The sequence below is a fragment of the Hibiscus syriacus genome, unplaced genomic scaffold, assembly GCF_006381635.1.
Source record: "Hibiscus syriacus cultivar Baekdansim isolate YM2019G1 unplaced genomic scaffold, ASM638163v2 tig00111208_pilon, whole genome shotgun sequence".
NCBI classification, from domain to species: domain Eukaryota; kingdom Viridiplantae; phylum Streptophyta; class Magnoliopsida; order Malvales; family Malvaceae; genus Hibiscus; species Hibiscus syriacus.
The window spans coordinates 949,212-963,286 of NW_024063020.1; positions in this window are offsets into that span (position 1 = coordinate 949,212).

Consider the following 14,075-nt stretch of genomic DNA (forward strand, 5'->3'; position numbering starts at 1 on the left):
GCTTCATAGCCTATCCTTAAGTCGGCTTTCATTTTGCTATGTGCATAAAGTAAGCTATATGGAAAATAATTTTGGGAACTACTGATGGTGTACCAGAAAAGGGTTTAAACTATGATTTTCAAAAGTTAAACTCTTTTACGAAATTGTGAGATTTACTGGACTATGATTTGTTTAATGTACCTATTGTGATTTTATGGTAATGTTGGGACACACTGAGCCTAGCTCACCTTTCGAAAATATTTTTTTTCCTTTAAGATACTGTTGGTTAGATACCTCGGTTTGAGCACTTGGAGGATCAACATATCTCTTGAAGTATATCTCATTGTAATATTTTAATCTTGCAAGTTGACTTTATTCTGGTGACATGGACCTATTTTAAAGTATTGGATTTTATAATGATGATACTTTTGCTATTACTATTCAGTTTATCGTGGTTTTGAATTTTAAGATATGTTTTAAATTAATTTATTACTGATTGGTTTTATATTTAAGAGTTGAGTTTTAATAGTATAATTTATTATAATTTCATGTCATGAATAATGTGATTTTACATTGATTGGATAACGGTTTTGGAAAATGTCTTTGTGATCCACTAGACTTAGTCGAAACGCATAGGTCGGGTCTAGGGGGTTACATTTATTAGTATCAGAGCTTTTGGTTTTTAACCCTCGGACCGTGTATGAGTCCATATTGAAAATACGGTTTTGAAATATTTTACTAAACAAGTTACAAAGGTCATGTCACAAAATTATTAAGATTTTTAAATTGTGTTCGAGACTCCAAGTGCTTATCTAACCCTAAGTTTTATCTTCTGTAGTAAACTTGAGATTCATCAAAATGAGTACTAGACGTAGTCGTCGAACTAGCCGTGGACGAGGTCGAGTGGCTATATTGGCAGATCCGATTGATGAGATACGGGTAGATCCCCCACCTCCGATAGGTGATCCTGCTCCTACGACCCCAACGAATCTGCCTCATGCCGCTGATATTGGCATGACTACACCGATCATAGGAACAAGCAATATTGAGTCAGAGTCTACCGGAGTTGCTTTGGATGAGAATTTTGGTAGACAATTTCTGCAGTTGATACAGGGAGCAGTCAGAGCTACTGGTGTTGTATCAGAGGTTCCTATTTCGCAGACTTTGATTGTCAATGGAGTTAGAACTTTTGGGGGACAGATTGGTGGAGCTCCTACTGAAGCTGAGGATTGGCTCCAGGATACAGAGAGACGCATGGATCAGTTGGGTTTAGACTCAACTAAGAGATATCAGGGTGCTGTGGCGATGTTAGATGGCAATGCCTACACTTGGTGGGAGTCAGTGACCAGTAGTGTTCCTACCGATCGTTTGACCTGGAATTTCTTTAAGGATCGCTTTCGGAGTCGTTTTCTGGGAGAGCGCTACTTAGCTCAGAGACGTCAGCAGTTTCAAGACCTGGTTCAGGGAGACATGACTGTTTCTGAGTATGAGATCGAGTTCTTGAAGTTGCTGAAGTATGGATTCAGTATGTTACCTACTGAGAGAGATCGATGTCGTAAATTTGCCCTTGGACTCAGATACGAGCTGCGTAGGCAAGTTGTAACCCATCAGGATGAGATATTTGATGTGCTGGTTGGCAGAGCCAAAGATGCTGAAGAGGTGGAGGTTTTAGCTTCTGGTAGAGAGCGTGTTGAACATGAACGATCTAAGAAATTTTCAGGCCCGATGGAGTCATCAGCACAGTCCTGAAAAAGGACTCGTACTTCAGTCCCTCAGAGAAGCAATACACGTTTCAGGCCTGCAGCATCCTCACTGTTAGTTGGCAGTCGAGGCGGTTCCTCGTCGTATTATCATGGGTTCCTCTGTGAGTTTTTTGGTAAACAACACACATGAGAGTGTCGTAAGAAGATGGGTCTTTGCTATCAGTGTGGATCTAGTGGTTATTTTCGGAGGGATTGTCCTCAGCTATCTTTATTTGAGTAGACCGCTACTCAGACTCCTGTGCATTCTCAGACTACAGTACAGACTCCAATTAGAGATCGTAGCCAAGTAAAGGCTCGTGGTTCAGCGTCCAAGACTGACAGTAGAGCCCGATCTCAGCAAAATAGAGGGCCAACAGTTTTTGAGGCTAGACAACCAGCTTTGGTTTATTCCACTAGACGTCGGGATGACAGAGATGAGCCTGAGGTTATTGCAGGTACATTTACTATTTATTCTATCCCATACTTTGCATTACTGGACAATGGCTCCACTCACTCCTATGTATCGAGCTCGGTATCTCGAAACCTTCAGATTCTGATTGAGAACACTGAAAAAATTGTTACAGTTACGAGTCCAGTAGGACAAGCGGCATTAGTAAATACAGTATTTCGGCGTTGTCCTCTCGAGGCTCAGGGAGAAATATTTCTCGCTAATCTTATGGAACTTCCTTTAGAGGAGTTCGATCTAATTCTTGGGATGGATTGGTTGAATAAACACAAGGTAAATCTAGATTGTGAATACAAGCGGGCTACTCTAAAGACTTCAGATGGTCAGACCGTTGTGTTAATTGGTGAACGGCGTGGCTATCTCTCCAATATAGTTTCAGCGATGGAAATTGATCGTATGATCCGGAAGGGGTATGAGACTTTCATTGCTTGTATTTTGAACACTAAAGGTTCATTATCCACGATCGAAGAGATCCGTACAGTTAGCGAGTTTCCTGATGTCTTTCCAGAGGAGTTGTCTGGTTTACCTCCTGATAGAGAGGTAGAGTTCGAGATAGAGACTTATCTGGGATCTGCACCTATTTCTATGGCACCTTATCGCATGGCTCCAAAAGAACTTAAGGAGTTGAAGGTCCAATTGCAAGAATTATTCGATCGAGGATTTATTCGGCATAGTACTTCACCATGGGGAGCTCCAGTTCTGTTCGTGAAAAAGAAGGATGGGTCGCTAAGATTATGTATTGACTATCGGAAGTTGAATCAGATGACGGTCAAGAATAAATATCCACTACCCAGGATTGATGACTTATTTGATCAGTTGCGAGGAGCTACTGTATTCTCTAAGATTGATCTTCGTTCGGGTTATTATCAATTGAAAGTTAAAGGATCTGATATTGCCAAGACGACCATTCGCACTAGATATGGTCATTATGAATTCTTAGTGATGCCTTTTGGTTTGATGAATGCTCCTGCAGCTTTCATGGATTTGATGAATCGGGTGTTCCGACCATATTTGGATCAATTTGTGGTGGTCTTTATTGATGATATTCTGATCTATTCTCGTACTGAGGCAGAGCATGACGAGCATTTGCAAATATTTCTGTGGACTTTGAGAGAGCATCGTCTATATGCCAAACTAAGCAAGTGTGAATTTTGGCTTCAAGAAGTGTCGTTTCTGGGGCATATTATTTGTGCGCGAGGTATTCAGGTCGATCCAAGCAAGATCGAGGCTATTGTGAATTGGAAACGACCCAAGAATATCTCTGAAATCCGCAGTTACTTGGGCTTGGCTGGTTATTATCGAAGTTTTGTTGAGGGCTTCTCGATCATTGCTTCTCCTTTGACAATGTTGTTAAGGAAGAATGTGCCGTTTGACTGGGGTGAGGCACAATAGGAGAGCTTTGAGAAATTAAAGGCAGTATTGACTCAAGCACCAGTGTTGATTCAACTAGAGTCCGGAAAGGATTTTACAGTATATAGTGATGCGTCACACTCAGGACTCGGCTGTGTTCTAATGCAGGAAGGTAAGGTAGTGGCTTATGCATCCCGTCAGCTGCGACCGCATGAGTGTAATTATCCTACTCACGATTTGGAGTTAGCAACAGTGATTTTTTCCTTGAAGATTTGGAGACACTATATTTATGGAGAGAAGTGTTACATTTTCACGGATCATAAGAGTTTAAAGTATCTTCTGACCCAGAAGGAGCTTAATTTGAGACAGCGACGCTGGCTAGAGCTTCTAAAGGATTATGATTGCGTGATTGATTATCACCCTGGTAAAGCTAATATTGTAGCGGATGCTTTGAGTCGAAAGACGGTAACAGAGTTGAGATCTTTAATGGCCAGGATGAATTTATATGACGATGGCACTCTGTTAGCAGAATTACAAGTTAAGCCGACCTTGGTTGATGAGATCAAAGCTAAGCAGCCCCTTGATAGCTCCTTGCTTTCCATCTTTGAGCAAGTAGAGCAAGGGACAAGCTCAGATTACGCCCTTGATCAAGATGAAGTTTTATGCTTCAAAGGTCGGTATTGTGTGCCGGATGATGCTGAGTTGAGGCAGACTATCCTCACGGAGGCTCAAAGGTCGGAATTTGAGAGAGAGGTATCATTGGGTCGGCATGAAGAAGGACATCTCGAATTTTGTGACGTGGTGTTTGACTTGTCAGCAAGTTAAGGCGGAACATCAACATCCATCAGGTTTGTTACAACCTATCAAGATTCATGAATGGAAATGGGAGCGTATTACTATGGATTTTGTTACTGGTTTACCTATGACTCCTTCAAAAAAGAACTCAATTTGGGTGATTACTGACAGACTTACAAAGTCAGCTCACTTCATTCCTGTACGGGTAAATTATACGTTGGACAAGTTGGTGAGGTTGTATATTTTAGATATTGTTAGATTGCATGGTGTTCCGTTATCTATCATTTCAGATCGAGATCCGAGATTTACTTCGAGATTTTGGAAGGCGCTACATACGGCTTTGGGTATGAGATTGGATTATAGTACCTCCTTCCACCCACAAACTGATGGTCAATCTGAGAGAGTCAGATTCTAGAGGATATGTTACTGGGTTGTGTAATTGATTTTCATGGTAGCTGGGAGAACTTTTTGCCTTTGGCTGAATTCGCTTATAATAACAGTTACCAGACCAGCATTCGTATGGCACCCTATGAAGCACTCTATGGGCGTAGGTATCGCACCCTGATTTGTTGGACTGAGTTGCGTGATAGGAAGACTTTGGGACCTGAGTTAGTGCGGGAGACAGAGGACACAGTCAGATTGATCCGTGATCGTCTGAAAGAGGCATTTGATAGGCAGAAATCTTTTGCAGATCAGAGAAGGAAAGATATACAGTTTGAGGTTGGAGATCATGTCTTTTTAAAAGTTTCACCCTGGAAGAAAGTATTGAGATTTGGACATAAGGGTAAACTGAGTCCGCGATTTATTGGGCCGTATCGTATTCTGAAGAAAGTTGGACCTGTTGTTTATCAGCTCGAGTTGCCTTCCCATCTTAGTCGTATTCATGATGTTTTTCATGTGTCTATGTTAAGGCGATACCGTCCAGATCCAAGTCACATCATTCAGGTTGAGGAAGTAGAGCTGAGACCTGATTTATCATATGAGGAGGAGCCCGTTCAAATCTTAGAAAGAGATGAGCGAGTTCTTCGGAATAGGCGTATTCCAATGGTCAAAGTTCAATGGAGTAACCGAGGCCTCTCAGAAGCTACTTGGGAGACATTGGAGTCAATGGAGGCTCAGTTTCCTCAACTGTTCTCATAAGGTAAATTTCGAGGACGAAATTTCTTATAGAGGGGGAGAATTGTAACAACCCGAATATTTACAAAATAATATTTAATTAAAATTGGAGGTTAATTGTGAAAATTGGTAAATTATTGGTGACTAAATCAAAATTTATGAGAGTTTATAGGCCATTTTAGAAGTAAAGGAAATCCATGGACCAAGCCTTGAATTTACCCTAAAACTGTCGGCAGCTTTGGGTGATTATAAGCGTGTATTTGGTTCTGATTTTTAGAACCAAAATGCTCCCAATTTTCCTTTCCCATACGCCGTTTCCAACTCCGATTCTGACGCCGTCCAAATTCAGATCGCCGTTTTAAAACAACCGTTGAGTTCATCATCGAGCGTGGAACAAATCCTTCAATTTAATTGAAGCGAAACGCTGCCAAACGTCAGGAATTTACAGTCAAAGTCTCGACATTTTTGTTAGCTCTATCGCCGGGAAAATCTTAAATTCACCGCCGATCGTTGCTCCGTTTACGACACCTCCTGCACCATCGTGTTCCTTGTGTCGTTTCGAGTCCGCCGGTGTCAACCTTGTTCGCCGTCGACGGCGGCGCGTGAGGAGGTGGAGCAGTCAAAGATTCGGCCGAGTTGAAATCGAGCTCTCCGCCATTCAAAAATTTGAACCGATCTTTGTAAGTATCTCGAAATCGCTTAAAATAATTTTTAGAAATTTTTCCGGGATTTTTAGACCCCCGGAGGAGGCCTCACGCGCCGCCGCAGGGAGAGTGGAGGGCTGGAAACCGGTTTGACCGGTTTCGACCGGTTCGAACCGGTTTGACCGGTCTGAACCGGTTTGACCGGTCTGACCCGACCCGACCCGACTGACCGACCCGACCGTTGACCATTGACCGTTGACTTCCTTTGACCAATACTTAAATTTTTCTTTGACCGACCCTTAAACGACCGTAAATCTTTTCCGAGTATACCTATTCTGATAGTTTTCGACGTCCCGAATCCGTTTTCGAAGTCCGTTTTGTCAAATTCGAACCAGAAGGCCTTCAAATTGACGGTCAAAGTGGTTGACTTTGACTTTGACCAAGAATCTGAATTTTCGAAAAGTCATACTTTATATTTTTCGACATCCTGATTCCGATTCCGCAATCCGTTTGGCCAAATTCAGACTCAAAATATCCCAAAATGATAGTCAAACCCGAAAAATGCTTATATACTTAAGAATTTTAGCTTTGAACAATTAAGTAAGATTTGGGGCTGATTAATTATTATTGTTTGAAGGTACAAGAGACTCTCTAGATCGTTAGACAGCTCGACCCAGCTCTTCTAGATCAGTTAAACCACGTATACCAGTATTCACCCGTTCGAAAACTGTAACAGAGCGTGGTGAAACCAGTAATCAGTAGATCTACTATCTGAACCCATTATTGAGGTGTGTTCATGTTTACTACATAATGGTTTTATATGTTTTGAAATATGGTACATTGAAATCTATGGATTATTATTGTTGGTACACCGATTTATTGTTGATGATTTATGGACTTTGATGACTGGTATATGGTTATTGATTTTGGGATGGATTGAACTACAATTGTATAGCTCTGATCAAGCTAATAAACGGGCCTAATGTGACTCTTGAGGGCCCCAAGATGTTTCATTAGGTCGGCTTTCCTTTGCTGTGTGCTTAGGGTAAGCTATATGGACTTATTGACTTGGGCTTAAGGATACAAGCTTCATAGCCTATCCTTAAGTCGGCTTTAATTTTGTTATGTGCATAAAGTAAGCTATATGGAAAATAATTTTGGGAACTACTGATGGTGTACCAGAAAAGGGTTTAAACTATGATTTTCAAAAGTTAAACTCTTTTACGAAATTGTGAGATTTACTGGACTATGATTTGTTTAATGTACCTATTGTGATTTTATGGTAATGTTGGGACACACTGAGCCTAGCTCACATTTCGAAAATGTTTTTTTCCATTCAGATACTGTTGGTTAGATACCTCGGTTTGAGCACTTGGAGGATCAACATATCTCTTGAAGTATATCTGATTGTAATATTTTAATCTTGCAAGTTGACTTTATTCTGGTGACATGGACCTATTTTAAAGTATTGGATTTTATAATGATGATATTTTTGCTATTACTATTCAGTTTATCGTGGTTTTGAATTTTAAGATATGTTTTAAATTAATTTATTACTGATTGATTTTATATTTAAGAGTTGAGTTTTAATAGTATAATTTATTATAATTTCATGTCATGAATAATGTGATTTTACATTGATTGGATAACGGTTTTGGAAAATGTCTTTGTGATCCACTAGACTTAGTCGAAACGCATAGGCCGGGTCTAGGGGGTTACAGAACCTATGGTGAAATACTACGAGGCACTATCGAGTGCAAATCTACGAAGCACTTTCGAGTGTAAATATATCTACGAGGCACTTTTAAGTGCATATAGCGCGCACACTCGCGAGACTCACGTACCTGACATTCTCGATTGAAGTACATTGGGCTATGATTTAAATAATAAAAGGTACGAGTTAATAGAGTTATATGACATGAAAAGCACAAGTTATACGAATTAGAAGCTAACAAAGGTATTATGAGATACTTGATTCACTTTTATATGTTTTATATGCGAAATATTTTTGAATAGTTTAATTTTATGTGTTTTAACATTTTTTATACAATATGTTTTATACATTAAACATTTTATTTATGATACTTGGTTGCCTCACTAAGTGAAAAATTTAGTATGTGAGTGTTTCACACGTAAGTACAAGTGAGCAAGTAAAATAGGGAGTGCATCAGAATCATTTCCGAGAAATAAAATTCACCACCAGAATCGTTAAGGAGATCTTGTTTGTTATTTTTAATTAGTTAGTGGCATGTATATTAAAGAAGTTTTAGCTACTCTGATTCGAATTTGTTTAAACTATATTTTGTCTAAGTTATGTTTATTTAGATTTAAAAATGAGATTATTAATTATGAATAATAGTTTATTAAATCGTATTTATTTATGATCGAAACAATTTTTTATTTAGGCAGTTTTCTACCAGTTCTATTTATGACATATTACAGTATTAAATTGCCTACTTGTTGCCTAAAATTGAGTCCAATTTTAATATTAAAATATCAAATTACAAATTTTCGCGATTTTAAACAAGTTTTGATTAACTTAAAAATTCACTTTTTCAGCCATGAATTTTAATTTGTATGTCACTAGTGCAATGGAATTATTTTCGATAAATTGCCTTTACGATAAAGAATAAATTTTGAGGTTTTGATCGAAACAAAATTTCACCGGTTTTTTAATAGAAAAAGTTTCATACAACTAATGTGACATCTTTAACTCGTATACGAATATGTATATGAGTTAAAGGTGTTACACTTCTAACTCCGGAATCAGAGTGTGACACGCTGACCAAATAAAACCAATTACATCATGATAGATTTTAAGATGAAGTGCGAGGTAATATTGGTTATTTTGTTCTAATGGTATATATCAACCTTTTCTTTTTCGTCAAGGAGTACTCCACGTCCATCACATCAATTATTGATGGTAATATTTGAGTTGTGACGATTATAGATGGTTCATCTTTCTAATGTTTTAGAAATAAAGATAAAAGAAAAAAAAGGCGGAGAAGTCTCTTAATTCTAGCATGGGGAGTTTTAGTTATTGTTGACGGCAGTGTCAGGTCTAAAGTCATTATTGTTATTATATTTTGGTAGATTGAATAAATAAGATCATTTGACAATAGATTCGATTTTGACATATCATGTAGTTTGTTAGTAGTCATATCAAAAATCCTGTCGAAAGAAAATAATTGATCGAAAAACATAATAATTCGAAGTTTATGATTGGCAAAACTCTCGATGTTGATGTCAAGAGACGGGAAAGAAGGGAACTTGCATGCATTGCTCTCAACTTTGCAATATGTATGTTATAGCATCTAAAGACATATATAGAATTTTATGTTGGGGTAGACTGAACTTATAAAATTTTAAAGGGATAAATTTGAACTTATAAAATTTTACGGGAATGAAAATAGATTTTCGAATTTAAAATATATAATAATTTTAAATTTTTAGGAACGATTGTCCTCACCCACGAGTCCATCTCTGATAACATCCACAACTTTGCATTGCTTGTGTCGTAACTTTTGATTAGAGGCGGCAATCAGGTCATTCGGATCGGGTTGGAGTCGGGTTGCTTCGGGTTAGAATTGCATTCGGTTTGGCTCGAGTCAGACCGGGTGGGTCAATGGAAATTTAGTTCTGGTCGGGTATCAGGTCGAGTCAAATTGAGTCGGTTGGTTTTCGAATCGGGACAAAATCGGATGGGTTGGTGTGCGGGTCGGGTTAATTTCGGATCGATTGGTTTTGAGTCGGGTCAATATCGGATTGGTTGGTTTCGGTTCGGGTCAAGCTTTAGATTTTCAGGTCAATTCAGGTTGGTTTCGGTTTGGATCAACCTTTAGATTTTCGGGTCAATTCGAGTTGGTTTTGGTTCAGATCAACTTTTAGATTTTCGAGTTAATTTTGGTTGTTTCTGTTTAGGTCAACCGTCTTCGCTTTTTATTGTCTTAATCATCGGTGCTACTCTTTATAACTTGTAATTCAGAAAATTTATGTAATTATATATTGTCACATCCTAAATTCATGAATAAAAATTTTAGTTTAAATGAATTAAATCAAATTATAATATTTCGAAGTATAAAAATAACTTTATAAATCATAATAAATTTTAGGAATGATTTAGAAGTTATTGGATATAGAGATGATCTTTTAAAATAGTTGTAGACATCCGTTTTTGTCCGGGTCTACAAAAATAATATATTATATTATTGTTATTATTATTATTATTATTATTTTATATATTATAATTATTTTTGTGGGCCTCCCATTTCCATTATGTTTTCTCACGAACAAACTGTCGGCCACTACCCCACAACTAGGGGTGTGCAAATCCGGGTCGGTAATTTCTCTGTCCGTGTCCAGACCCGGTTGTTATGGGTACCCGGTTTTTATTTTTTTTTATTTTTAAATTATTAATTTAAAAAATATATACACAAATTTAAATGTTCGAAACTTCGAATTGCATACTCCAATATCCGAACATAAAATTTAAAAGTTTGAAATACAAAATCTAATAATCCATAATATAAATAGTCCATTATATTTTATAAAAAAAAATAAAAAATAGAAATAAAAACTAATCGGGTACTTGGGTAACTGGGTACCCGAAAAAACTTAATTTTGTGACTCGGGCCCAACCCGAGAATTGTCAAACCGGGTACCCGACCTGGCTGGATAATTTTTTTTAAGAAAATTACCCTGTTTTTTTTAGGTCCGGGTCGACGTGTCGGGTCAACTGGGTCGGATAGTTTTATACACCCTTACCCACAACGTCCATAACCACGTTAGCTTCAACTCCACACTCAACTAATCAACGTGATACACTGGCTTCATCATCCGGAGCCATTGGGAGGGAGGGGGATGTTGGGTCTCATCCTAGCCTTGGCACGGGCGGTCGAATGTGTCAAATGCCACACGGTCAGCCGGGATTCATGCGATCGGGGCGGTAGCGGAAACATCGAATGCGAGACCAATGATTTAATGGATACCGAGATGTATGTTCGACAACTTGCTGGGGGGTTAAAACAGAGGGAAAGAAATGAAGATAGAGGGAACAAAAACAAGCAGATTTAACTGGTAATAATAATGGTTTTCTATTTGGAGAGGCTTTATTATTTTACCTCTCCTTGTTGTCTATGGAAACGGAGAAGGTTTGTTGTTTCCTAATCTATTCCATCACTTCGGCAACCCCATGACGGGATTCGAGGCCCCAAAGTTCGACGAATCTGCGACCTTGGAGGCCGATGAGACCGGATCTTCTGCCGCCGGCGACGACGTTGAAAGTGCAAAGCATAACGGCGGGAGTTCGCAGACGTTGTTGGTTGAGGGTCTTGAACGTGTTGTGGAGGCTCAAACTACGTTCAAGGGAAGTTGGGAATTTAGTATACTCTAGGAATTAGTTTGAATTTTCTGGGTTTTTGTTGATCTGATAGAATTTGGGATTTGAAAGGGATTCAATTGTAGTCATGTTCTATGGTGCGGTGGTATGGAACCCATGTTTTAATAGCCTGATTCATTTTGTTTTGGGTAGCCCACGTGACATAGGACCTTGGGGTAAACTTTCCATATGGTCCTTCAACTATTATGGATAAAATCCTCTCAAGGTCCCTCTGGTTTTGGCACGTCCTTTACTTTATTTCCTTGTAATTTTATTCTAGTTTTGATACTTAGTTCTGATTTTCATTATTTTAGTCTCTAATCTGTTTTCATTCATGATTTACAGGTTACGTTTGTTTCGTTTCGTTCCTCTTTGGATTTTATTTTTTTATTTTTTCCTGCTTTTATTTTGTTTTTACTAACTTTTATTTGTTTTGTTTTAGTTCCTGTAATCAATACTACACTCTTAATTTCTAATTTTGTATATTTTGTATTTTTTTTATTTTCTTTATTAACTCTAATTTTATTTTTTAGGGAATCCAATTAAATTTCAAACGATTATCAAAGGTAATTAATTCATATTGTATTTAAATTATTATTTAAACTTCTACTTTTCGCGATTAAGACAACTAATAAATTAAAATGGTATCGAAAGGGTAGTTCAAGGGTGCTAACCTTTCTTTGACTGTAATCGACTCTCGAGCCCGACATATTTCTGGTAAAACGTAGATCAGGTAAGATGGTGTCCGATCAGCCTAAATATTTCTTTAAAATAATCGGTGGCTACTCTAACACATTATTTCAAGTCGAAGCCCAATTCCAAGCCCACCTGAAAGACGGCTGCGACAATAATAAAGATTATATTGAACTATTAAACTATTACTAAATGTGGTGATGAACTAATTGTACAATATAAAATGATAATAAAAAATATATCATTATACTATTTATCTAATTACTAAAAATAGATAATAAATAAATAAATAAATTATTTGTTCACTTAGACTCAATTATTGGGTTAAAATTGGGTCAAAGTTCGGTTCGGATCGGGTATGGGTAAATTAAATTTGAGTTACTTTCGATTCGAGTTATTTTCGGTTCGGGTTGCTATCGGGTCGGGTTCCTTTCGGTTCAGATTGATTTTGGTTAAATCATAATTCGGGTCGGTTTCGGTTCGATTCGGGTTTTATATTCGGATTAATATCGTGTCTCGACTTGGGCAAAATCGATTCGAGTAATCGGATACGGATCAAATTTACCGGGTGTACTTTTGATTTTGATATTCGAACTGAAAACTGATCCTTGGTCCAGAGATCGGTTGGCAGCTAATTCCATTGGTGTAAATTATAACTTCAGCTGTTGTAAAGAGAGCTTACAGGAAAGCCACTCTTTGTGTTCACCGGGATAAGCGTTGCAAGTACGGGCGTATGATTAATGAATTGAGTATTACGTGAGTTGTTTTAATTCGATTTGGTTAAAATTCGGAAAACGTTTGATTTAAACTCGAGATCTTAATAAGTTGAGTCGAACTCCTTTCAACTCGATAAACTCACAAACAATTCATTAATTTTTTTATATTTATTAGTAGTTGCCTTAAAAATTATTTCATTAAAAAAAGGAAGTCTAATTAATAATTACTAATTTACTAATATATAATAATAAAGATACAAAATTACTAATCAATAATTACTATTATTTTATTAATTGTCTAACAACCAACAAGAAAGATATTAAATTATTAATTTACTAGATTTTGCATATAGTTAAAAAGAAGGGTAAAAATTATGGTACGCTTAACAAGTAATGAGTCGAGTAATGAATTTTTTTAACAAGCAAAATTTTATCGGACTTAATGAGCAACGAGTCGGACCGGACAATAAATAGTTTTAACGGGCACGAATCAAACACTATTCGACTCGTACTCGCTTGACAAGCAACTCTAGGTGCAAGCATTCAACACAAGTACATTTGTGAAAAGGTTTTCCATCTTCTAAAGGTTAGTTTCTGGTGTGCCACTTTATTTTTTTAGCGACTGCAGATGATAAGCAATGTATGTTTTAGGCTAATTTGGAGTCGAGGCTTAATCCCATTAAATTTAAATCTGATAGTATCCCAGAACAATTATACCAAATAATTTTGGGAGAGGCAAGGACTAGACTGCAATAGTTCAAAATTTTCAATGACCTAAAATGTGATTAGACCATAAAAGTTAGGGGGCTAAATACAATTGCCCCCTCCCTGCATCTGAGCAGTCCATCGAGCCTCCATTATCAATTATTCATGAATGCATATAAATATAGTTTAATCGCTTAAGCTGATACACAATTATCCTTGTCTTATTAACAATTTAATAATTATTTCAAATAACAATAAGGATCAAATTGATAAAATTTTCAAATATTAAAGATTTATTGAATTATTTTGAATTAAGACTACTCTGATAAAATGTGTAAGTTTTGAGAATTAAAATTGTTATTATACGATGCTATATTACTATTTTCGTTAAAATAATTGAAAATATAAAACAGAATGTGGTCAGACGCCACCACCGGCCACCGTCGACCGTCGTAGATGATTGTCGTTCGGTTCCAAATTTCATGGGTCGAT